General features: G+C 42.8%; 1 protein-coding gene and 1 pseudogene across 2 annotated transcripts in view; both read left to right on the top strand.

The window, feature by feature from the left end:
- The first annotated feature begins 677 nt into the window (after positions 1 to 677).
- Positions 678 to 21,760, top strand: LOC109872722 (RAS guanyl-releasing protein 2-A-like; annotated as a pseudogene).
- A 57-nt stretch (positions 21,761 to 21,817) lies between these two features.
- The window catches only part of LOC109873238 (neurexin-2), a 451,394-nt gene continuing 446,189 nt past the window's right edge, over positions 21,818 to 27,022 (top strand). For both annotated transcript variants that reach the window (XM_031807879.1, XM_031807878.1), the window contains exon 1: positions 21,818 to 24,733. The gene's annotated coding sequence lies outside the window, so the exon portion shown is untranslated. The remainder of the gene's footprint in view (positions 24,734 to 27,022) is intronic.

Genomic DNA, 27,022 nt, shown 5'->3' with positions numbered 1-27,022 from the left:
AGCATTAACATTTACATTTAGTGAGATAGTTAAGGAGGTCTTAACAGGGTCAAATAAGTTCCCTTGATGTTTGCTATCCACTTGATGACAGACAATTTTCCAGTTTTACACACCTCATGACAATACTGCTGGGGTCAATTCAAGAGGGTAAGACATTTTTTATGATCTAATATAATTTGGTTGTTAGACTGGTTGTAGTGTCAAGTGCTGGGAATAGTGTTGTAATGACTCATCTACTGTATCTAATAGGTCAGGAAATGTATGCAAAACAGAGCAATGTCTAATTGTGTTTGACATTTATTTAATACGTGGGAAAGATTGAACAGCCACCAACACACTTTGATCTCTGTCTGATGGGTAATCATTTGGCTGAGATGATCTTTTCCTTTCATCATTTATAATCAGATCAAACATTGATGTGGAAGGATGAATGATTAAAACCAAAATATTGCAATATTGCTGGTTCTTTTGTCACAGAAATAGACCACTTGGTATTAACATCAGTGAGTGAACAGATGAATACCAATTTGCTAGGCCTACTCTCAGATGGGTAGAACATACTCGTCTGAGAGTCTTTTTTTGTTTTCATGTCCGTACCAACGTTCATGTGTTAAGGTGAGGCGTTCTGCACACTTAAACTGAAATCCTCATGAAAGCGGAAGAGTTGCTTGGCTTGTTGACTGGAGCAGGGTAGCTGCCTGCCTGAGGACTAACAGACTCATCAGAGGGCTCTGTTGGAAGGTTTGCCCAACAGAATAGCAAACACACAGCCTTTCTTCTGAATCCCACACCTCATCACAATCTCACTGTGTGTTCGAACGGAGGAGACAACAGAAAGGGGCATTGGAGAGAGAACCAGAGGAGGATGAAGTTCATCGAATTGGATCAGTCAGCGATAGCGGATGATCTAACTGATGCTTGCATCAAAGCATTTGGTAAGGATTCACTAATTTCCTCCCTTTTGGTGTAGTGTCTGATTTAGTTGAAGACGGTGCTTTGCTTAGATAACATTTTGATCGTTTTGTTTGTTGTTGTTTTGTTTGTGTGCACAACTACAGCAGTTTCCATTTAAATGAATCACACAATATCTGGCGGCTTGCCTTGTACAGTGAAGCTCATCCACGTATCTCAGGCAGGCTGAGTGATGAGACTCTGGTCCAGATGTTTCTCACGATACATCCCTGGTACATCTCCTCTGCTGACCTGGCCAAGAAACTCTCCAACAAGTATCCTTTCAGACAAATGACACACTACTATTCTCTTTATTAAAAAAATGTATGTGCCAGATGCTAGTAGAGGGTTATTTTTGACATATAGCGATGGCCCCTAGGATTTAGCAGACAAACGGACTCTAATCATTTTTGGTGGAAAATTCATTTTGCTCCTTAACCACTCAAACAGGTCTCTGGATGGAAAACTGTCCGCCTGAACGCGGGTCACAAATGTGCCATCTTATCAAGTGAGTGAATATGGAGCACTACAGAGAAAGAACTGTTTCAGGTCTTAGTTGTGAGATTCTGGGCTTGTGTTTCAACAGTAACCCATCAGACTGTTAAACAGCCATCGCTAACATAGAGAGGCTGCTGCCAACGTACAGACTCAAATCTCTGGCCACAAGTGACACAAAGGTGTCACTAGTCACTTTAAATAACGCCACTTTAAGAATGTTTACATATCCCACATTACTCATCGCAAATGTATATACTATATTTTATACCATCTACTGCGTCTTGCCAATGCCGCACGGCCATCGCTCGTCCATATATTTATATGTACATATTCTTATTCATCCCTTTGCATTTGTGTGTGTATAAGGTAGTTGTTGTGAATTTGTTAGATTACTTGTTAGATATCACTGCATAGTCGGAACTAGAATCACAAGCATTTCGCTACACTCGCATTAACATCTACTAACCACGTGTATGTGACCAAGAAAATATGATTTGATTTATATGATTTCCCTGTAAGCAATAGGCATAGTATTTCCGTAGGACATATCAAATCAAAATCAAATCAAACTTTATTGGTCACATGCGCCGAAAACAACAAGTGTAGACTTTACTGTGAAATGCTTACTTAACAGTTCAAGAAGAAGAAAATATTTACCAAGTAGACTAAAATAAAAAGTAATAATAAAAAGAAACACAATAAGAAAAAATTCAAGTATTTACTCTGAGCATTATAACAACCTACGCAAAATGGAGAAGGAGAAAATAGGAAAAGGTCGCGGAGCTACAACAACAGCCCGTAACAAGACAGCAGAAGATATAATCGTCGATGAAACCAAAATGCCTAATGCTAGGTAATATCCAAGATGGCGTAGCAGTCAGACGTCTTGTCGTGTCGTGTCCCTTGTATATATCGTTTTTACATATTTTTCTTCGCATATCTTTTAAAATATTTTGCTAAACCTCACCATCTAAATTACCCTCCTGCAACCCGCCTCACCCAATGTAACGTGGATCTGCTTTCTTTTCTTCTAAAGTATTTATATTTACTTCGGTTCTGGAACCCCTCAACTGAAGCTAGCCAGCTAACTACCAGCTATCAGTCAGCAAACCATTGCTAGCAGTCATCAGCTAACCTTTAGCTCTGAAAGCTCTCGCCAGTTCGAACAACGCGACTCTAACCAGAGCATAACGGACGTATTATTTTTATCCCCGGATTCCCACCGCAAACGGAACATTTTCATCTGGATCTTCACAACTAGCTAACCGCAACCCCGGATGACTACTCCTGGCTAGCGTTTCCATCCACTTAGCTTGAAGCTAGCCCGGCCAGGGCTCCTGTGCTACCACCGAAGCATACTCCTGGGCTACAATATCCGGACCCACGACCGGTCTATCGATGTCACCGCACGAAGAGGCATAAACAGACTTAACCCCATCGCGACGTCCCCCAAAGGCTAACTTTCTAGCCCTTAGTATCTGCTTGCTAATTCGGCCTGCTAACTGCTAGCCTGCCCCGGTCTACTAACTGCTAGCTTGTTTAGCCCCGGTCTGCTAACTGCTAACTTGTTTAGCCCCGGCCTACTAACTGTTAGCTTGTTAGCACAGGCCTGCTAACTGTCTGAATCGCTGTGTCCCCAGCCAGCCCAACCACTCACTGGACCCATTTTTTTTTTCAATCTCTTTTAGATTTTTAATTCGATTATACCTTCCGGTAACCTGCCTCACCCAATGTGATACGGAATCGCGATTATTTTAAATTTTTAGAACACATTCAAGAACCTCCAGAAGCTAACCAGCTAACTAGCTACAAGCTATTTAGTCATTGTTAGCCACTGCTAGGGGCTTTTACCTTCTGCACAGCCAGCTAGTTTTTTTTACCCTGGATAATTACTCGCCAGTCTACCAGTATCGAACTGTCTCTCCACAACAACGCCGGATTCCTGCCGTAATCCCTGGACCACTACTTCTGATCTTCACAGCTAGCTTGCACGCAGTACCGAAGCTATCCCTCACTGCTTTAGCACACTCAGCTAACCCTGATGTCCTTGCCGTGTCTGAATCCTGGCTCAGGAAGGCCACCAAAAATTCTGAGATTTCCATATTTTCCGTCAAGATAGAACTGCCAAAGGGGGAGGAGTTGCAGTCTACTGCAGAGATTGACATTACTTTGCAGGCTTATTTTCCAGGTCCACACCCAAACAGTTCGAACTACTAATTTAAAAAATTCTCACTCCAGAAATAAGTCTCTCACTGTTGCCGCCTGCTACCGACCCCCCTCAGCCCCCAGCTGTGCCCTGGGCACCATTTGTGAATTGATCGCCCCACATCTAGCTTCAGAGTTTGTTCTGTTAGGTGACCTAAACTGGGATATGCTTAACACCCCGGCAGTCCTACAATCTAAGCTAGATGCCCTCAATCTCACACAAATCATCAAGGAACCCACCAGGTACAACCCTAAATCTGTAAACGAAGGCACCCTCATAGACGTCATCCTGACCAACTGGCCCTCCAAATACACCTCCGCTGTCTTCAACCAGGATCTCAGCAATCACTGCCTCATTGCCTGTATCCACCTCGGATCCGCAGTCAAACGACCACCCCTCATCACTGTCAAACGCTCCCTAAAACACTTCTGCGAGCAGGCCTTTCTAATCGACCTGGCCCGGGTATCCTGGAAGGATATTGACCTCATCCCGTCAGTTGAGGATGCCTGGTAAAATAAGATAAGATAAGCATGCTCCGTTCAAAAAATGCAGAACTAAGAACAGATATAGCCCTTGGTTCACTCCAGACCTGACTGCCCTCGACCAGCACAAAAACATCCTGTGGCGGACTGCAATAGCATCGAATAGTCCCCGCAGTATGCAACTGTTCAGGGAAGTCAGGAACCAATACAAGCAGTCAGTCAGTCAGAAAGCAAAGGCCAGCTTCTTCAGGCAGAAATGTGCATCCTGTAGCTCTAACTCCAAAAAGTTCTGGGGCACTGTAAAGTCCATGGAGAACACGAGCACCTCCTCCCAGCTGCCCACTGCACTGAGGCTAGGTAACACGGTCACCACCGATAAATCCATGATTATCGAAAACTTCAACAAGCATTTCTCAACGGCTGGACATGCCTTCCTCCTGGCTACTCCAACCTCGGCCAACAGCTCCACCCCCCCCCCCCCCCAGCAGCTACTCGCCCAAGCCTCTCCAGGTTCTGCTTTACCCAAGATAGCAGATGTTCTGAAAGAGCTGCAAAACCTGGACCCGTACAAATCAGCTGGGCTTGACAATCTGGACCCTCTATTTCTGAAACTATCCGCCGCCATTGTCGCAACCCCTATTACCAGCCTGTTCAACCTCGCTTTCATATCGTCTGAGATCCCCAAGGATTGGAAAGCTGCCGCAGTCATCCCCCTCTTCAAAGGGGGAGACACCCTGGACCCAAACTGCTACAGACCTATATCCATCTTGCCCTGCCTGTTCTAAGGTCTTCGAAAGCCAAGTCAACAAACAGGTCACTGACCATCTCGAATCCCATTGTACCTTCTCCGCTGTGCAATCTGGTTTCCGAGCCGGTCACGGGTGCACCTCAGCCACGCTCAAGGTACTAAACGATATCATTAACCGCCATCGATAAAAGACAGTACTGTGCAGCCGTCTTCATCGACCTGGCCAAGGCTTTCGACTCTGTCAATCACCATATTCTTATCGGCAGACTCAGTAGCCTCGGCTTTTCTAATGACTGCCTTGCCTGGTTCACCAACTACTTTGCAGACAGAGTTCAGTGTGTCAAATCGGAGGGCATGCTGTCCGGTCCTCTGGCAGTCTCTATGGGGGTGCCACAGGGTTAAATTCTCGGGCCGACTCTTTTCTCTGTATATATCAATGATGTTGCTCTTGCTGCAGGCGATTCCATGATTCACCTCTACGCAGACGACACCATTCTGTATACTTCTGTCCCTTCCTTGCCTTGGACACTGTATTATCTCACCTTTAAACGAGCTTCAATGCCATACAACACTCCATCCGTGGCCTCCAACTGCTGTATGCTTTTCAACCGTTCGCTGCCCGACTAGCATCACCACCCTGGATGGTTCCGACCTAGAATATGTGGACATCTATAAGTACCTAGGTGTCTGGCTAGACTGTAAACTCTCCTTCCAGACTCATATCAAACATCTCCAATCTAAAATCAAATCTAGAGTCGGCTTTCTATTCCGCAACAAAGCCTCCTACACTCACGCCGCCAAACTTACCCTAGTAAAACTGACTATCCTACAGATCCTCGACTTCGGCGATGTCATCTACAAAATAGCTTCCAACACTCTACTCAGCAAACTGGGTCCAGGTCATCTACAAGTCCATGCTAGGTAAATCTCCGCCTTATCTCAGTTCACTGGTCACGATGGCAACACCCACCCGTAGCACGCGCTCCAGCAGGTGTATCTCACTGATAATCCCTAAAGCCAACACCTCATTTGGCCGCCTTTCGTTCCAGTTCTCTGCTGCCTGTGACTGGAACGAATTGCAAAAATTGCTGAAGTTGGAGACTTTTATCTCCCTCACCAACTTCAAATATCTGCTATCTGAGCAGCTAACCGATACATAGTCTACCGGTAAATAGCCCACCCAATTTTACCTACCTCATCCCCATACTGTTTATATTTATTTACTTTTCTGCTCTTTTGCACACCAATATCTCTACCTGTACATGACCATCTGATCATTTATCACTCCAGTGTTAATCTGCAAAATTGTAATAATTCGCCTACCTCCTCATGCCTTTTGCACACAATGTACAGTGCCTTGCGAAAGTATTCGGCCCCCTTGAACTTTGCGACCTTTTGCCACATTTCAGGCTTCAAACATAAAGATATAAAACTGTCTTTTTTTGTCAAGAATGAACAACAAGTGGGACACAATCATGAAGTGGAACAACATTTATTGGATATTTCAAACTTTTTTAACAAATCAAAAACTGAAAAATTGGGCGTGCAAAATTATTCAGCCCCCTTAAGTTAATACTTTGTAGCGCCACCTTTTGCTGCGATTACAGCTGTAAGTCGCTTGGGGTATGTCTCTATCAGTTTTGCACATCGAGAGACTGAAATTTTTTCCCATTCCTCCTTGCAAAACAACGCGAGCTCAGTGAGGTTGGATGGAGAGCATTTGTGAACAGCAGTTTTCAGTTCTTTCCACAGATTCTCGATTGGATTCAGGTCTGGACTTTGACTTGGCCATTCTAACACCTGGATATGTTTATTTTTGAACCATTCCATTGTAGATTTTGCTTTATGTTTTGGATCATTGTCTTGTTGGAAGACAAATCTCCGTCCCAGTCTCAGGTCTTTTGCAGACTCCATCAGGTTTTCTTCCAGAATGGTCCTGTATTTGGCTCCATCCATCTTCCCATCAATTTTAACCATCTTAACTGTCCCTGCTGAAGAAAAGCAGGCCCAAACCATGATGCTGCCACCACCATGTTTGACAGTGGGGATGGTGTGTTCAGGGTGATGAGCTGTGTTGCTTTTACGCCAAACATAACGTTTTGCATTGTTGCCAAAAAGTTCAATTTTGGTTTCATCTGACCAGAGCACCTTCTTCCACATGTTTGGTGTGTCTCCCAGGTGGCTTGTGGCAAACTTTAAACAACACTTTTTATGGATATCTTTAAGAAATGGCTTTCTTCTTGCCACTATTCCATAAAGGCCAGATTTGTGCAATATACGACTGATTGTTGTCCTATGGACAGAGTCTCCCACCTCAGCTGTAGATCTCTGCAGTTCATCCAGAGTGATCATGGGCCTCTTGTCTGCATCTCTGATCAGTCTTCTCCTTGTATGAGCTGAAAGTTTAGAGGGACGGCCAGGTCTTGGTAGATTTGCAGTGGTCTGATACTCCTTCCATTTCAATATTATCGCTTGCACAGTGCTCCTTGGGAAGTTTAAAGCTTGGGAAATCTTTTTGTATCCAAATCCGGCTTTAAACTTCTTCACAACAGTATCTCGGACCTGCCTGGTGTGTTCCTTGTTCTTCATGATGCTCTCTGCGCTTTTAACGGACCTCTGAGATTATCACAGTGCAGGTGCATTTATACGGAGACTTGATTACACACAGGTGGATTGTATTTATCATCATTAGTCATTTAGGTCAACATTGGATCATTCAGAGATCCTCACTGAACTTCTGGAGAGAGTTTGCTGCACTGAAAGTAAAGGGGCTGAATAATTTTGCACGCCCAATTTTTCAATTTTTGATTTGTTAAAAAAGTTTGAAATATCCAATAAATGTCGTTCCACTTCATGATTGTGTCCCACTTGTTGTTGATTCTTCACAGAAAAATACAGTTTTATATCTTTATGTTTGAAGCCTGAAATGTGGCAAAAGGTCGCAAAGTTCAAGGGGGCCGAATACTTTCGCAAGGCACTGTATATAGACTCTCTCTTTTTTTTCTACTGTGTTATTGACTTGTTTATTGTTTACTCCATGTGTAACTCTGTGTTGTCTGTTCACACTGCTATGCTTTATCTTTTCCAGGTCGCAGTTGCAAATGAGAACTTGTTCTCAACTAGCCTACCTGGTTAAATAAAGGTAAAATAAAAAAAATTGCGCAAATAAGATAGCAGCACCAAAAGAACCCTCATTTCGTGAGGTGATGAAGGAGGAATTGCCCGAGGCGCTCACAGGCTTATGAGAGGAACTTCGAGAAGATGTAAGAAAATAACTAAATGAGTTCAAGAAGGACATTAACCAGAAACTGGAAGAAAACAAATTAGAACTTCACAGCATATCTACAAGAATGGGGGACGCAGAACAGCGCATTGGGGAAACAGACACATGGAACTCAGCAGTCAAGGAAATACTTGTACAGTCACTGAAAAGCCAACACGCACTACAGGCAAAAGTGACAGAACTCAAAGGTTTCTCACGTCGAAACAACATTAGACTTTATAACGTAGTAGAGGGTGCAGAAAAATACTCTATGCCCAACTTCGTGGAGGGTCTATTCAAGGGCATACTTGAAGACGACACTGAATTCATCCCCTCAAACCCCAGAGGCAAGAGACAGTCCTCTGACATGGGAGTCTAAATACCAAAGCATTTTCCCACTTTGGTTTACTTTATTATCGTTCTTGATTTTTCGTTCATTTTTAGGTTCATGATAAGCAGGCAGATATGGTGCACAGGGTGTTTTATTTGTATCGATGCATCATGGGAAATTTAAGGTCATAATAAGTCTCAATGTCAACGGAATGGGGAGTGACATCAAGAGAAGTAAGGTCATAGCAAAGATGACACGGGAGGAGAGTTGACATACTATTCTGTCAGGAAACTCACTTATCCACACCTGAACACGAGAAACTCAAGAAAATGGGATATAGGAACACTTTTTTTTCTTCTTACAAAATGGGTAGAAGGGGAGTTGCAAATCTTGATCCCAAATTCAGTTAATTTTCAGTTTATGTCAGAAATAAAAGACAAGGAGGGTAGATTTATACTTGTTAAATGTAAACTGGATAACAAGGAAGTTACATTATTTAATGTATACGCACCCCCAGGGAGTGACATGGTCTTCTACGGGAAGGTGTTTAATTTAATTGCCACAGAAACCACTGGCACTCTTATCTGTGGAGGGGACTTTAACACAATTCTAAACTCAAAATTGGACAGTACAAACCAAAATAGGAAAATGAGCCTAGTTGCCAAGAAGATCAATAGGATACGCCAGGATCTAGGACTGCTCGATGTATGGCGTGACATCCACAAGACCGATAAGGAATATACTTTTTACTCAGCCCGCCACACTGAATACTCCAGGTTAGACTACTTTTTATGTACAGTGCAGATAGACACAGGCTTAAGGATTGTAGGATCGGGCAGAGTGACTTCATAATAATGGAGTTTACCTAACTCTACACCTTGATAGCAAACCAAGAAATACTATATGGAGACTTAATACAAGCATGCTGAATGATCCAGCATTCAAGGAATCAATAAAGACAGACTTGAATATCTATCTGGAGAATAATGATAATGGGGAAGTATCTCCTGCTATATTGTGGGATGCAGCTAAGGCGGTTATTAGAGGGAAGATCATAGCCACATCATCTCTCAAGAAAAAGATTAAAGTACAGAAACTGCTGAAATGACAGGAAACCCTAAGAAACTTAGAACGATCTCATAGTCAATACAAAGACCCTCTTATATTACGAGAGATTCAAAAGGTAAAACAGGAAATTGACCACATTTATAGAGAAGAAGTAGAGAAAAAGCTCAGGTTCCTGAAACAACGATATTATGAACCAGGCTCAAAGGCAACCAGATTACTAGCATGGAGACTCAGGAAACAACAAGCACAGAATACCATTTTCAAAATAAAAGACCCCAAAACAAAAAAGATCACATGCAAATTAGATGAAATACAGAATGCATTTGAATCATATTACACATATGTACAAGCAACCAGAGAAGGCAGATGCACAGACAATAGAGCACTTTTTGAACTCACTTGATCTCCCCTCAATTGGGACAGAGCAAAATGATAGACTAACTTTAGAAATATCCACCAAAGAAATGAATAAAGCAATATCTCAACAAAAAGTCAACAAGTCTCCAGGCACTGATGGCTTCCCTTCAGAATGGTTCAAGACCTCCAGAGAACAATTAGCACCTCTACTTAAGGCCTGTTTTAACTGGACTCTAAGGGAGGGGGGTCATGGAGAGAGGCCATCATATCAGTAATCCCAAAAGAGGGTAAAGATAAGAAAGAATGCAGTTCATATAGACCTATCGCAATTCTTAACACAGATTCGAAACTATATGCATCAATAATAGACAAAAGAATGGAGAACATAATCCCAGAATTGATTGACGGAGATCAAACTGGTTTCATACAAAATAGGCAGACACAGGACAATATAAGGAGAACACTACATGTCATGGACCACATTACTCAGAATAAGACAAGTGCAATATTAATCAGCCTAGATGCAGAAAAAGCATTTGATTCAGTGGGATGGGATGATCTATTCCAAGTTATGGAAAGATTTGGTTTCAACAAAGAAGTGATACAGTGCATCAAAACACTGTATTCATGTCCGACCGCTAGAATAAAGATAAATGGACATTTGACATGAACGATAAAATTAGAGCGAGGGGCAAGACAAGGCTGTAATCTATCACCCACGCTCTTCTCCTTGTACCTCAAACCATTAGCACAGGCAATAAGACAGGACCCAACCTTAGAGGGAATAACAATAAGAGGCAGTGAACATAAGATATGCATGTATGCTGATTACGTTCTGTTATTCCTTAAAGACCCAGGCTCAAGTGTACCTAGATTGATGGATGTTTTACAAACATTTGGAACATATTCAGGGTATGTGCTTAACGTACACAAGAACCAAGCCCTAGTATATAATTATACCCCACAGGAAGAGCTGAAGAGTAGGTATAACTTCACCTGGACCTCTTCATCCATAAAATATCTGGGAGTAAATTTACCAAAAGATACACTCAAACTTTTATTGCATGAATTACGATCACATTAACAAGAAAATATATGATGACCTAGACAGGTGGAATTCACTTCCCTTAGATCTTAGTAGTAGAATTTAAGAAATCAAAATGAACGTCCTGCCAAGGTTACTGTATTTGTTCCAATCACTGCCCATAGAAATCCCGTCTAAACAGTTTAGGGAATGGGATAAACGGATATCAAGGTTTATCTGGAACAGTAAGAGACCAAGAACTAGATATACAACATTACAGTTACCAAAAAACTGTGGTGGTATGGCCTTACCAAACCTAAAAGATGATTATGTGTCAGCCCAATTGAGACCTCTGGTGTGTTGGTGCAATTCAGAATACGAATCCAAATGGAAAGACATCGAGACTACGCTGACAGAGATACCCATACAGTCAGTTTTGGGAAATAAGGACATGGTAAAAGAAATATACAATAGACAAAATCAGTGGATTAATTTCTCTCTGAAGACATGGTTTAGGGTAGTTAAGCAAAATAATTTAGACAGAGAGATCAAACTGCTGAGTTGGCCCGCATACGACCACAGCTTCATCCCTGCAACTCAGGACAGCAGGTTTAAACAATGGACGCAGAAAGGCATCACATCATTCAGTACAATGATAAGGAATGGGAACCTAGATAACTTCCAGGACCTAAGTAAAAAACATGGCTTGGATAAACAAGATTTTTACAGATACCTACAAGTTCGACACTATTTCTTAAGGGGGATAAAAGTGACCCTCGAGCACCTCTAAAATTAATCCAAGTATTCACTAACGCATACAACTTGGGGTAACGAAAAAACGACTTCAAATCTCTACTTGGGTATTCAATCCTCAAAGAAACATTCTACAAACTATTTTAAAAAGAAATGGGAGGGAGGAACTTAACATTGGAGTAACTGATGAAACATGGTTGAACATATTACAGACTCAACAAAGCTCCACCAACTCAAGGTCATGGAGAGAATTATGTTGGAAGAATGTTATACGTTTCTTCATAACACCTAAACTGAAATCAAAACAGACTGGCTCACTACACCCTTGTTGGAGAGAATGCGGTCTATTGAGGGCGGACTACTCTCATATCTGTTGGACTTGCCCCGCAATCGAAACTTACTGGGGAGAAATAAGATCTAACATTGGAAAAATAATGGGATTTGACATAGAACAAACATTCATTTCTTTGTACATGGGTGAAATACCTGATAACTTACACAATAGAGAAAAGTACCTCTTGAAGGTCCTACTGGCAGCCAGTAAAAAGGCTATCACTAGGAAATGGCTACAAAAAGACCCTCCCACAGTGACACAATGGATAGACATTGTAGAAGAAATACACCACATGGAGCGTATGACCTTTGCTTTAAGAACTCAACAGGAGAGAGGTCAAGAATACTGGGAAAAAATGGGTTTCGTACTTGGAAAAGTTCTAATTCAAAGATGTCAATGTAACTAATATGATGATATGATAATGAAGGTATGAAGTGCACTGTAACTGCCAGATCTTTTTTTGTTGTTCTTTTATTTGACTTTATTTGTACTTTCTTTGTGTTCCTACAATAAAAACTAAGTATAAAACAAAGATTGTACTTTTGGAGAAATGTTCTCTGGTCTGATGAAACAAAAATAGAACAGTTTGGCAATAATGACCATCGTTATGTTTGGAGGAAAAATGGGGATGCTTGCAAGCCAAAGAATACCATCCTAACTGTGAAACACATGGGTGGCAGCATCATGTTGTGGGGGTGCTTTGCTGCAGGAGGGACTGGTGCACTTCACAAAATAGATGGCATCATGAGAGTGGAAAATGATGTGGATATACTGAAGCAACATCTCAAGACATCAGTCAGGAAGTTAAAGCTTGGTCGCAAATGGGTCTTCCAAATGGAACAATGACCCCAAGCATACTTATAAAGTTGTGGCAAAATGGCTTAAGGACAACATAATCAAAGTATTGGAGTGGCCATCACAAAGCCCTGACATCAATCCCATAGAAAATGTGTGGGCAGAACTCAAAAAGTGTGTGCAAACAAGGAGGCCTACAAACCTGACTCGGTTACACCAGCTCTGTCAGGAGGAATGGGCCAAAATTCACCCAACTTATTGTGGGAAGCTTGTGGAAGGCTACCCGAAATGTTTGACCCAAGTTAAACAATTTAAAGGCAATGCTACCAAATACTAATTGAGTGTATGTAAACTTCTGACCCACTGGGAATGTGATGAAAGAAATAAAAGCTGAAATAAATAATTCTCTCTACTATTATTCTGACATTTCACATTCTTAAAATAAAATGGTGATCCTAACTGACCTAAAATTGCTCGGATTAAAAGTCAGGAATTGGGAAAAACTGAGTTTAAACGTATTTGGCTAAGGTGTATGTAAACTTCCGACTTCAACTGTAGGTACAGTATAAAAATATCATCAAAGACAACAAACACCTGAGCCTCTGCTTGTTGTATGACTATGTATAGACAATAAACAGCTAGTAGCAGAAGTGTACAAACAAAGAGAGGGGTTCAATGTAAATAGTCCGGGTGGCAATTTGGTTCATTGTTCAGCAGTCTTATGTCAAAAGGGAACCTTTTGGACCTAAACGTGGGGCTCACTTGGGTACAGTTTGCCGTGCGGTAGCAGAGAGAACAATCTATGACTTGGGTGTCTGGAGTTGTAGACAATTTTTTGGGCCTTCCTCTAACACCGCCTTGCATATGGGTCCTGGATGGCAGAAAGCTTGGCCCCAGTGATGTACTGGACTGTACGCACTATCCTCTGTCGCGCCTACGGTCAGATGCCGATCAGTTGCCGTACTAGGCTGTGATGCAACCGGTCAGGATGGTCTCGATGGTGCAGCTGTAGAACTTTTTGAGGATCTGAGGACCCATGCCAAATCTTTTCAGTCTCCTGAGTGGGTAAAGCTGTTGTCGTGCCCTCTTCACAACTTTCTTGGATGATAGCCATTATTGCCATGAATGCACAGTATATTTTATACTTAATGTATGTATTACTATATCCATGTAGTTATCTGATTTCCATACTCTTTGGCTCTGCGCCAGAAATGACAATACTAACTTCTTCCTGCCTTTCTGTCCTTTTAACCCTGTCTCTCCATAAGGTACTGGATCAGTGAGTTCCCAGCAGTGTTGATCTGAACCCAGAGCTGGCAGAGCAGATCAGAGGGCTGAAGGAGCAGCTGGCCTAGCAGGGAGGGGAGCACCAGAACACACTCATCAACATTGACAGTGTGTAAGTGCCGCCTGTCTGCAGCCAGAAAATCATACAAGCATGGAAGCAGGCAAGCAGCCAGGCAGCCATGGTCTTCTCACAGTGACAGCTTAGCATACCATTTAAATGATACAGTATAAAGAATTTCAGAGTGCATGAGGGCATCGACAACCAGCCACTCTCACAGTACTTCTACTTCTACAGTTTAAGTTCGTATCTTATTCTCTCTAGGCCGTCATATGAGTGGAGAAGACAGGCTCAGTTTGACTTCAAGAAGAGGAAGACATCTCTCCTCTTTCATCACCTGGACTCATCTGAACTAGCAGAGCACCTCAGCTACATGGAGCATATGTCCTTCTGTCGGATACCGGTGAGTGTGGCTGGCCAGCAGGTGGCTCTGTTCGCCAGCTTCTCTCTGTGTCTCACTCAGTTGACTTATTTGCTCTTGGCTGAATTATGCAGTATACGTTGTATTTGTACTTGTGTGAGAGAGACCGTGTGTTTGTGTGCACGTTTGACCGTGTGTATATGTATATATTGGACAGTGTGTCTACGACGGTTCCTTACCCTCCAGTTCCAGGACCACCACAGCTTTGTGATGCATGGCTGCACGGTAGACTTCATCACCCACTTCAACAGTGTGTCTCAGTGGATCCAGCTGATGGTGCTCACAGCAAGCCCCCCCCCCCCCCCCCCCCCCCGGGTCAGAAAGAGAGTCAACCCCCAGGTCAGAAAGAGAGTCAACCCCCAGGTCAGAAAGAGAGTCAACTCCCAAATTGCCTCTTGACGTTGGTCTGTCTTGTCTTCCATGTTGTGCTTTCGTTGGCTATTGTTAGTGCCCAGATGGGTTATATTTTTTCTCTGGTCTCTCTGTAGAGGTTGTTACAGCTGCAGAACTTCACCACTCTGATGGCAGTAGTGGGGGGTCTCAGTAGTAGCTACATCTCACGCCTCAAAGACACACAGTCCCACATTAGCAACGATGTCAGCAAGGTAAGGACTTTTGATAATATTTTAGTTAAGAGTGAAAACATACATTTATCAGTTACAACTAAACATTTACATTTTTGAATGTAGGTCAATGTCAAAATGTGGCCCAGTTATTTATATATCCACGGTATTCTGCTCGACAGGCTTTGGACTTTAACACGTATAGCACTGTAACGCACAGGGCACTCTGGTTGGTGTCACCTCGTTAGTCAGTATGTGTTCCACCTGTGCTGGTTGCCATCACGTTAGTGGGAAGGTTTTTCACCTGCCCAGGTGTTATTTAAGAGTAGCTGGCCCAGTCCTCTTGAGAGGTGTAGAGGGACTCTCCCCATCTGATTTCTAGAAAAACATTCCTTTGTCTGATTTAGTTTTGTTCCACCTTTTTGGTATGCTTCCTGTCTTTAAGTTTGGTTGGGTTTTTCTTTTGTTTGCCTCTTCTTGGGCAGATTCAGTGGGTGCTCATGGTAGGTGTCTTTTAGGTTCCAGTTGATGTTGCTAGTCAACTTTTAGTGGACACCCCCACGAGTGTCTTTCACAACCCCTTGGCATCTTCAGTGAAGCCCGAAGCCAACCTCATCAGCAGCAAACGCATACAGAAGATGGTTGCGGTAGGCTGTTCAACCTATTGAATGCAATTATGAAACACGACAATGATCCTTTAATTTGGTCATATTTCAGTCAGTGCTTAAGAATTCCGACGCTGATGAAGACGACTACATCTCTACAGGAGGGATTTGAGATCATTAGGACCAAACTCCCATACCTCTGCAAGTTTGATGACTTGGATAAGAGTCAGTGAGTATCACAGGTCATAACTATTCATGACAGATGTAGTAAATGAATAATTCAAGCTACGGTGTTGGTCATAACGGTCAGCATCTTGACTAAACAAAGCAAAAAAAAGAAAGGTCCCTTTCTCTGGACCCTGTCCTTCAAAGATCATTTGTAAAAATCCAAATGTCTTCATTGCAAAGGGTTTAAACACGGTTTCCCATGCTTGGTCAATGAATCATAAACAATTAATGAACATGCACCTGTGGAACGGTCGTTAAGACACTAACAGCTTACAGGCAGTAGGCATTTAAGGTCACAGTTATTGAAACTTAGGACACTGAAGAGACCTTTCTACTGACTCTGGGAAAACATCACAAGAAAGATGCCCAGGGTCCCTGCTCATCTGTGTGATTGTGCCTTAGGCATGCTGCAAGGACGCATGAGGACTGCAGATGTGGCCAGGGCAATAAATTGCAATGTACGTCCTGTGAGCTGCCTGAGACAGGACGGACAGCTGATCGTCCTCGCAGTGGCAGACCACGTGTAACAACACCTGCACAGGATCCGGACATCTGAACATCACACCTGCGGGACAGGTACAGGATGGCAACAACTGCCTGAGTTACACCAGGATCGCACAATCCTTCCATCAGTGCTCAGACTGTCCACAATAGGCTGAGAGAGGCTGAACTGAGGGCTTGTAGGCCTGTTGTAAGGCAGGTCCTCACCAGACATCACCAGCAACAATGTCACCTATGGGCATAAATCCACCGTCGCTGGACCAGACCGGGCTCGCAAAAAGTGCTCTTCACTTACATGTCACGGTTTTGTCTCACCAGGGGTGATGGTCAGATTCGCATTTATCGTAGAACGAATTAGCGTTACACCGAGGGATCGCACTGGAGGTTCCGTCATGGTCTGGGGAGGTGTGTCACATCATCATCGGATTGAGCTTGTTATTTGCAGGCATTCTCAACGCTGTGCGTTGCCGGGAAGACGTCCTCCTCCCTCGTGTGTCTGGTAACTTGCAGGTGCCTTGGTAGAAGAGTGTGGTAACATCTCACAGTAAGAACTGGCAAATCTTGTGCAGTCCATGAGGAGATGCACTGCAGTACTTATTGCAGCCGGTGGCCACACCAGCTAATTAATGTTTTTATTTTGATTCCCCCCCCCCCCCTTTGTTCAGGGAGACATTATTCCGCTTCTGTTAGTCACATGTCTGGAACTTGTTCAGTTTGTCTGTGGAATCTTATGTTTATACGAATATTTACACATGTTAAGTTTGCTGGAAATGAACACAGTTGACAGTCAGAGGACATTTCTTTTTTGCTGAATTTACATGTTTAGTTACATTAGTCACACACAGTATCTTGTTACTGTAATACTGACATTTGACCCCTCACCCGCTCAGGGATGGTAGAATCAGTCAGGAGACGCTCGACTACATCACCAAGGCCAGCTCTTTACTGAACATCAAGATGAATGCCTACGATTCAACTATGTAAGACTCCATGTAAAAGCGGTTTTAATCATAAGGGAATACATATGAATCAACATGGTGGAAACATTTAGTACCAAGACCTGTGTATACAAATGATGTCTAGATCCCCCATAGCAGAGGATGCTCAAATTATGACTAGCGTTGTTGCGATTGTGGAATGAGATATTCAGAGAACACCATTTAGGATGTGGAACAGTAAGGGTGCTGATGGTAATATTATGTAACAAAACACACCCACACACCAGTTTCCTATTTTAAAGTGTTTTGTTCTGTACTAATTGTTTTGAATCAATCAAGTTGTCTGCAAATGACTTGACTCCTGAGAATGCTGACGAAGTCGTGGTTTGTAACTTTCCTTAACTGCTCACTGTTGATTTTATAATAGATTTGAATTGCTTCCTGCAATTTGGATAAAATGATCATTCAGCAATCGGTATCATTTTGAAAGTTACCACCAACCCTGTCCTTTTAAACACTAAAAGTGACCGACGCAGGGTTTTTACGAGATAGATGTGTAAAGGTACAGTAATACAAGGATCTGTCAGAATTCTGCGCCCCACGCACAATGGTATGTAATATAGTAATAGTTTATTATACTGAACAAAAATGGAAATGTAACAGTTTCAAAGTGTTTACTGTGTTACAGTTCATTATAAGGAAATAGGTCAATTTAAATAAGTTCATTAGACCCTTTAACTATGGTTTTCACATGACTGGGCAGGGGCACAGCCATGGGTGGGCCTTGGAGGGCATAGGCCCATCCACTGGGGAGTCAGACCCAGCCAGTCAGAATGAGTTTTTCCCCACAAAATAGCTTTATTACAGACAGAAATACTCATCAGCACCCCTCTCCCCTGATGATCCCGTAGGTGAAGAAGCTGGAAAGGAGGTCCTGGGATGACGTGGTCTGCAGTTGTGAGGCTGGTTGGGCGTGCTACCAAATTTCCTAAAATAAGAGCAGGGCTTATATTTAGAGACCTCTCTACTTGAAATCTGTGGCATTGTGTAGTGACACAACTGCAAAAATTAAGTGGCCTTTTATTGTCCCCAGCACAAGGTGCACCTGTGTAATGATCATGCTGTTTAATCAGCTTCATATACCACACCTGTCAGGTGGATGGATTATCTTGGCAAATGAGAAATGCTCACTAACAGGGATGTAAACAAATGTGGGTGCACAAAAATAAGCTTTTTGTGCATATGGAACATTTCTGGCATTTTTAAAAATGTATTTAATTTAATTTATTTGCCAGCAGCATACCACCCTGCATCCCACTGCTGGCTTGCTCCTGAAGCTAAGCAGGGTTGGTTCTGTTCAGTCCCTGGATGGGAGACCACATGCTGATGGAAGTGGTGTTGGATTGCCAGTAGGAGGCACTCTTTCCTCTGGTCTGAAAAAATATCCCAATGCCCCAGGGCAGTGATTGGGGACACTTCCCTGTGTAGGGTGCTGTCTTTCGGATGGGATGTTAAACGGCTGTCATGACTCTTTGAGGTCATTAAAGATCCCATGGCACTTATTGTAAGAGTATGGGTGTTAACCCTGGTGTCCTGGCTAAATTCCCAATCTGTCCCTCATACCATCACGGTCACTTAATCATCCCCAGTTTACAATTGGCTCATTCATCCCCCTCCTCTTCCCTGTAACTATTCCCCAGGTTGTTGCTGTAAATGAGAATGTGTTCATTTACCTGGTTACATTTTTTTATTTCAGCTCATGAAACATGAGACTGACACTTTACATGTTGCGTTTATATTTTTGTTCAGTGTATATTTCAGAGATTGTAATTTACCAGATACTATTGCTCAGTGAGAAAGTCAGTGTTTGCACTGTACCTCAAGCAAAACCTTTCCAAAACCTATTGCTTAGTTGAACACAAAAGCAATATTTTTTTGTTGGCATGTTTAGTCATTATCCAAAGCAACTTAGTGCATTCATCTTCAGATAAGTAGGTGAGACAACCACATCAGTCGTGGTAAGAACATTTTCCTCAAACAAAGTGCAGGTTTAATTTATTTGTACTTAAAATAAGATGGATGTCTTATTTAAGATACTCCGTGAAGAGGTGGGGTTGTCTATAAGAAGCCAAGGGTATGCTAGCTATCGAGCAATACATTAGCAATGCCAGTAACAATCCTATCTGTTTTCAGATGTTCCTAAAGATTTAACCTCACAGTAACCACTCATACTCTTCTCCATTCTAGCCTGTGGGGTGAGCTGTCACAATGACTGTTGAGTGCTGCAAACCAACAAATATGCCGGTCACGATCCTTCAGTGTGCCTGATATGGTTTAGCCCCTACACATTCTACATCCGAGGTAAAAGCACACCACTCAATTCACCTCTTTTCTTTTACATTCAATCTTTACCTGGATGTCTCAAACTTGGTCTTGGTGCAAATGGACCATACTTTTTTTTACAGCTTAGTGCAATTAGGTATGGCACTTTGTCAATTTAGTGCATAGCCTATTATCTTAAATCCGTAACTGGTACAAATTAGATATTGGCTCCTGTCCAATCTATTTGAAACGTGACTAGGCGATTAAGACTAAAGTTCTCACTTTAATTTTTTTTTACTGTAGACCTCTTGTTGTCCTGCTAAGTGCAATACTTGAGGCTTTTCACAAACCGGTATATAAACTCAGCAAAAAAAGAAAGGTCCCTTTTTCAGGATCCAAATAACTTCACAGATCTTCATTGTAAAGGGTTTAAACAATGCTTCCATGCCTGTTCAATGAACCATAAACAATTCATGAACATGCACCTGTGGCACGGTCGTTAAGACACTAACAGCTTACAGGCAGTAGGCATTTAAGGTCACAGTTATTGAAACTTAGGACACTAAAGAGGCCTTTCTACTGACTCTGAAAAATACCAAAAGAAAGATGCCCAGGGTCCCTGCTCATCTGTGTGAACTTGCCTTAGGCATGCTGCAAGGAGGCATGAGGACTGCAGATGTGGCCAGGGCAATACATTGCAATGTCCGTACTGTGAGACACCTAAGACAGAGCTACAGGGAGACAGGACAGACAGCTGACTGTCCTCACAGTGGCAGACCACGTGTAACAACACCTGCACAGGATCAATACATCCGAACATCACACCTGCGGGACAACTACAGGATGGCAACAACAACTGCCCGAGTTACACCAGGAACGCACAATCCCTCCATCAGTGCTCAGACTGTCCGCAATAGGCTGAGAGGCTGGACTGATGGCTTGTAGGCCTGTTGTAAAGGCAGGTCCTCACCAGACATCACCGGCAACCACGTCGCCTATGGGCACGAACCCATCGTCGCTGGACCAGACAGGACTGGCAAAAAGTGCTCTTCACTGACGAGTCACGGTTTTGTCTCACCGGGGGTGATGGTCGGATTCGCATTTATCGTCGAAGGAATGAGTTACACCGAGGCCTGTACTCTGGAGCGGAAATCGAGGTGGAGGTTCCATCATGGTCTGGGGCAGTGTGTCACAGCATCATCGGACTGTGCCTGCAATGCCTGCAATGACAACAAGCTATCTCAACGCTGTGCGTTACAGGGAAGACATCCTCCTCCTTCATGTGGTACCCTTCCTGCAGGCTCATCCTGACATGACCCTCCAGCATGACAATGTCACGAGCCATACTGCTCGTCCCCCCCCCCCCCACAGAAATGTCTGGGAACTTGCAGGTGCCTTGGTGGAAGAGTGGGACGACATCTCACAGCAAGAACTCTCAGTTGTCGAATCTTGTTGTGTTCATGCAAATATTTACACATGTTAAGTTTGCTAAAAATAAAGGCAGTTGACAGTGAGGGGACTTCTTTTGTTACCATAGTTTTTACAAATGTATTTTTGTTCCGTGCAAAGTCTTTTGATATCTGCGGTTCTCCAATATGGCTGATTTGGTGCGCTTAACACAGCAAACCTTTCTCTCTCTCTCTCCCTAGCAATTGCAAAGGAAGCACCCGACTCTCTGGAGGATGAAGTGTTTGAGGTCCACCTTTTTGAGGTAAGAAGGTTAGGATAATGCAGGGTATATGTGTTGGAATAATCTAGTGTAGAAGACATTAGGAACACCTTCCTAATATTGAGTTGTAACCCCTTTTGCCCTCAGTACAGTCTCACTTCGTCGGGTGTGTACTCCACAGGGATGCTGGCCGACATTTGTCTCCAATGCTTCCCACACTTTTGTCAAGGTGGCTGCGTGTCGTTTGGGTGGCGGACCATTCTACACGGGACATTTTTGAGTGTGGAAAAACCCCAGCAGCGTTGCAGTTCTTGACCCACTCAAACCAGTGCGCCGGGCACCTACTCCCTTATCCCGTTCAAAGGCACGTGAATATTTTGTCTTGCCCGTTCACCCTCTGAATGGCACACATACACAATCCATGTCTCGAGGCTTATAAATCCTTCTTTAACCCGTCTCCTCCCCTTCATCTACACTGATTTTTGAAGTGCATTTAACAGGTGACATCAATCAAGGGATCATTAGCTTACACCAGTCAGTCTGTCATGGAAAGGACCTGTCTCTAATGTTGACATACACAGTGTACAAAAACATCTCCTAGTTGTGAGCAATGTGCCTGATCAAATGCTCTATCTGCAAGTGTTTTGAAGTAGTCTCTCTACAATTCCTATCTAAAGTCATCCTGTTTTTTAGACTGCAGTTCTCTATTTCCTGAACGAATTTTGTGGTCCACTTGCTAGTTAATTTTCACATCAGAATGAAGACCAACATTGACGAGATCACAAACGTTTCCCATGAGGACCCGACAGCAATGACACTCTGACGATCTGTGTGATAGAAATGTTTTTGTTCCTGTTTGGATACGTAATGCACGCTAAGAACATTGCAAATTCTCTGACTTTCATTGAGAATGTCCACATTTTCCCCACGTTTTAGAGCTATTGAACCTGAGGAAGGATTGTGTAACTAACTATATGTTAACTTGCTAATGATACTTTGATTCAGTCATTGCATGTTGTGCTGATTTGTGTATTTATTTTCTGATGAATTAATCCTTCATTCTCTTGGCTATAGTATTATTTGCCCAGAGCTTTCACAGTAGGTAAACCTGGAGTACAGTAGATGCATATCTCTGCATGTGCTTGTATACGGCTCATGATTGCTGAAGGTTGCTTCTCCGCTAGGTGGTGAGGTTTTGTGTCAACACTGCATAGCGTAGGCTACCACTGGGATGTAGCATTCTGTAGTTCTTTCACATTCCCTGTTTTTAGTGTAGCCCTATGTTTGTGTATAAAATGTGGGAGTGGATTGTTGATGACAAGGTAAATGGAGGTTCTTTCCTCAGCTAGCCAACCATGTTCATGTTTGATTACATTGTATTGTGGTACAATTTTAAAAGGCAGAAAGATCTTCTATGGTTTTATATCATAGAATAGAGATGGCATCATGCCCAACTCCTTTGGACTTTGCTACCTGTGTACATACAATATGCTGAGGAGTTATTTGTCTCGCTCTGTTACTCCCAAGTGATACTCCCATGAGGGAAGGCAATTAATTTACTCTGAGCAGTGGTTTCTAGGAACTTCAATACATAGCTGAGACGATTCTCTCCGGGATTGTCACACTGTAAAATGTGATAACAGCACAAATATAGGCTACATTTTATACTTATTGCTTAATGTCCGAGGGGTTGTGGTATATGGCCGATATACCACAGATAAGGGCTGTTCTTAGCCGCAACACTGAGTGCCTGGATTTACAACCCTTATCCGTGGTATATCGGCCATATACCATAAACCCCCGAGGTGACTTATTGAGATTACCAATGTAATTAGAGCGGTAAAAATAAATGTTTTGTCATACCCATGGTATATGGTCTGTTTATAAACTGGGTGGTTCATGTCCTGAATGCTGATTGGCTGAAAGCCATGGTTTATTGGTCTGTATACCACGGGTAGACTTTATTACTAGTGTAGCCTATAAGCAGATGTAGGCATTGGGTTGTTTTACACTTGCCAATATACCATCGCTAAGGTCTGTATCCGGGCACTCTGTGTTGCGTCGTGTGTAAGAACAGGCCTTAGCTGTGGTATATTGGCCATATACCACACTCCCTCGGTCCTTATTACTTAAATATACCACACCTGTCAGCAAATCAGCATTCCGGGCTCGAACCACCCAGTTTATAATAGCCTATAATTTTGAAATCTATTCCTATTGCAAAAAACATGACTTAAAAACATTCTTCTTTATATTTTGTGATAGAGCTTATCAATAATTTTGTCTTTCAAACAGATTCCAATTTGGGGCATTTTGTTGTGTTGGACTTTAGTAGATATTCAGTTTGAGAAATAATGTTTAGTACTTTTGTGCTGTCTTTTATTTTAACCACTCATTTTGCAAACTTGTAACCTTCAGGTGTTGCTGGTTCCTGTCAACTTCCAATTTGGTGGGCTGAGGATTTGTCACCATAGTAACTCCACCTCTGGCATCCTGTAGGCTATTACTGGCCTGTGAAAACTGAAGCCATCTCACAATGGCTAGTCCTATTTATATTGTGGTCGTTTTTTTTAATAACGCAAGCAAGGTTATTATTGAGGGAGATGTCCAAACCCGTATGATCTTGTCACACTGCATTAACAGCTTTATGGAGCTGAGAGAGAAAATAAAGGGCTTGGATTAGGTCCAAGGCCAGTTATCATGTGTGCAGCGTTTATACACATGAGAGCAGACTATTTAGCAAGTGAAATAGGGTATATAATAGCCTCAAATAACATTTTTTTTAAAAGCACTTGTTAAGTTATACACCCGAAATGCTCAGAAGGTCCTCCCACCATTACACCTGTCCTCGAATTGACTATTCAATCAATCAAATTCGGTGAAAACCATCACTAAAATGTCCCAATTATGTCGCTATGTATTTGACAGGGTAATGAGAAAAGATATGCCTACAGGTTCAACCCAATACGTTTGTGATTGTCCTCCATGGCAATGCACATGTACATTTCATTGGGAGTGCACATGATTGGTCAACTGCCGTTGACCGCGCCCTCAACCCAATACCGAACCATCAGCACCGCTGAGTCGGGGGGGGAGTGATGATTCCGCTGCTGTCTTCAATGCGGTGGAGGAAGACAACTATTGTCTAATGCGGGGATTCCGGGGGTTCATAACTGCATGTCTTTCCAGAAGACGAAGAAGTCTGCAGCGTTTCACCTACATGCTCTATTTTAAATATTCAAAACCTCTGGAATTCTGCCGCGAACTCCGGGATAATTCTAACAAACCACGTTGTCTGTGTATCGGGTGTTGGAGTACAGAATAATGGCCAGGTAAGACCACTGAATATTTCCATGGGGAATGACCTCCGATAAAGAAACATTTAAATATTGGTTCAGGTGTTTATAGTAAAGGTTGTTCCCCTAGACTCCCCGAACCCCGTGGTATGGCTTTGCAGTTGCCTAGGCTATGGACCTCGCTATCATCAGACCTGTGCTTGTCTGCACTAGCCTACAATAATAATGTTGCTGCTTTCCAATCGACAAAAATCATCGACTCGTCAAGTAATAAGACATGCGTTATGTTTATGCTATAAATGAGGGCTTCTCAGAGTCATTCGGTTTCTTTCTGCATTGTCTGGGTTACAACCGCATCAATTGAGGGGAGAGGATCGTCAAAATCCTATAGGGGAGAGGATACATTCGTATTACTGCATGGGTAGTACAAGTGGCTTGGCAATATTTCCCGCAGGGATAGCTTGTTTGTTGGCTCACATCACGCAATGATGAATGGTGTGAATTAGACTTTATTACTAGCGTAGCCTATAAGTAGATGTAGGCATTGGGTCGTTTAACACTTGACAACTATTGTCAAGGTGGTGCTCAGTGTAACTATTGTCAAGGTGGTGCTCAGTGTAACTATTGTCAAGGTGGTGCTCAGTGTAACTATTGTCAAGGTGGTGCTCAGTGTTGTAGATGAGGCACAGCTCCTCCATTAATGACAGTTATGTAATTTTGTCACGTTTGTTTCCTCTGGAGTTAAATAAGCTACTGATCCAGCCATTGGCTACACACACACTCCATAGTCGCAGTCCACCTGGGGGCATCTCCCGGTCTCTGGAAAGGTAACTGAACTTAAACACAACAAGGTCACTCCAGACTTCTGGTGGCGCATCTTATCTTCTCTCCACCCCAACGCCTTGCCAGATGAGGGTAACACACCATCGACACCTTACTTTCAGCCGGTAGAGGTGCCCTAGATCAGGTGTTCCAAAACTTTGGCCTGGAGCCTCCCCTGGGTGCATGTTTTGGTTTTTGCCCTAGCACTACACAGCTGATTGAATTAACCAACTTATTATCAAGCTTTGATTATCTGAGTCAGCTGTGTAGTGTTAGGGCAAAAACCAAAACATGCACCCAGGGAGGGAGGGAGGAGGAGGAGGGGGGGGGGCAGGCAACAAACACAGTAAAGTACTTAATTGTTACCGAGATATGATTTGATATTGAGATAAAAACAGCTGCATTGCAACTTTAATGAAGTAGCATCATCACACCTGGACCTCACACCCCAGTGGACAAACTTATCCAGGGTGGGTCACAGCAGAGACACACTGACAGCAACAGTGGGCCTCACTCACTCATACAATCAGGTCCAAAGTTATTGTCACCCTTCATAAAGACGAGGGAAAATGACGGTAGAAAATACATCAATAAAATACTGAGCTATATTTTATGCAAAAAAAATAAAAACAAATATTATTTTATACTAATACAATTGCTCAAATAAATAGATTGTGTACATATTATTGGCACCTTAAAGCTTCTTATAAATCAATCCAAGACATTCAATCTGCATGAAGCTTTTACTTTGTATTGTGGATTTCCATAGCTTCCTGTTTCACTGGGGTATACAGATGAGGTAACGCATGTAAAATCCCTTTGTCATCCGTCACCATGGGAAAAGGCAAAGAGCTCACAAATAGAGACAAATGTTGTTGACCTTCATCCGGCAATGGGTACAATTTTTTTGGGCAAAAACATACCACTTACGGCAACATTTAGTCCGTTTTAAAACCACTGGAACAGGAGTAAACTTGCCTGGTATTGGACGTATGTTGTCCCCACGCACAGTGAGGAAAGATGGTTCGGAAGGCAAAGAAAAATGTAAAGGGCCAAAGTTGAAGAATTACAGAACTTGGTCACATCGTCTGGACGCCAAATCTACAATTAAACACCACCTCCATGCCAATAGCCTCTTTGGAAGGGTTGCCAGGAAAAAAAAGCCTTTATTGAGAGAAACCAATAAATGTTAACGACTGGAGAATGCTAAACGGCATTGGCACTTGAAATGGAACCGGTGCTGTGGTCAGAGGACACCAAAATAGGGCTCTTTGACCATGCACACCAGTGGTGGGTTTGGTGTTGAAACAAGGATGCACATGCATGCAGTAAATAAGCTCATACCTACTGTAAAATATGGTGGTGGATTTTTTTTAATGTTATGGGGCTATTTTGCTTCCACTTGTCCTGGGGCCCTTGTTAAAGGCACCCTCCGTAGGGGTGTCAACTTCCTATTTTGGCATGATTCCCGGCCTAGAGCGAAAATGTTCGACACAGGCTTAA

Source organism: Oncorhynchus kisutch, linkage group LG28 (assembly GCF_002021735.2).
Source record: "Oncorhynchus kisutch isolate 150728-3 linkage group LG28, Okis_V2, whole genome shotgun sequence".
Classification (NCBI taxonomy): domain Eukaryota; kingdom Metazoa; phylum Chordata; class Actinopteri; order Salmoniformes; family Salmonidae; genus Oncorhynchus; species Oncorhynchus kisutch.
Note: the sequence above shows the minus strand (reverse complement) of the source record. Positions and strands in the feature narration are given on the sequence as shown.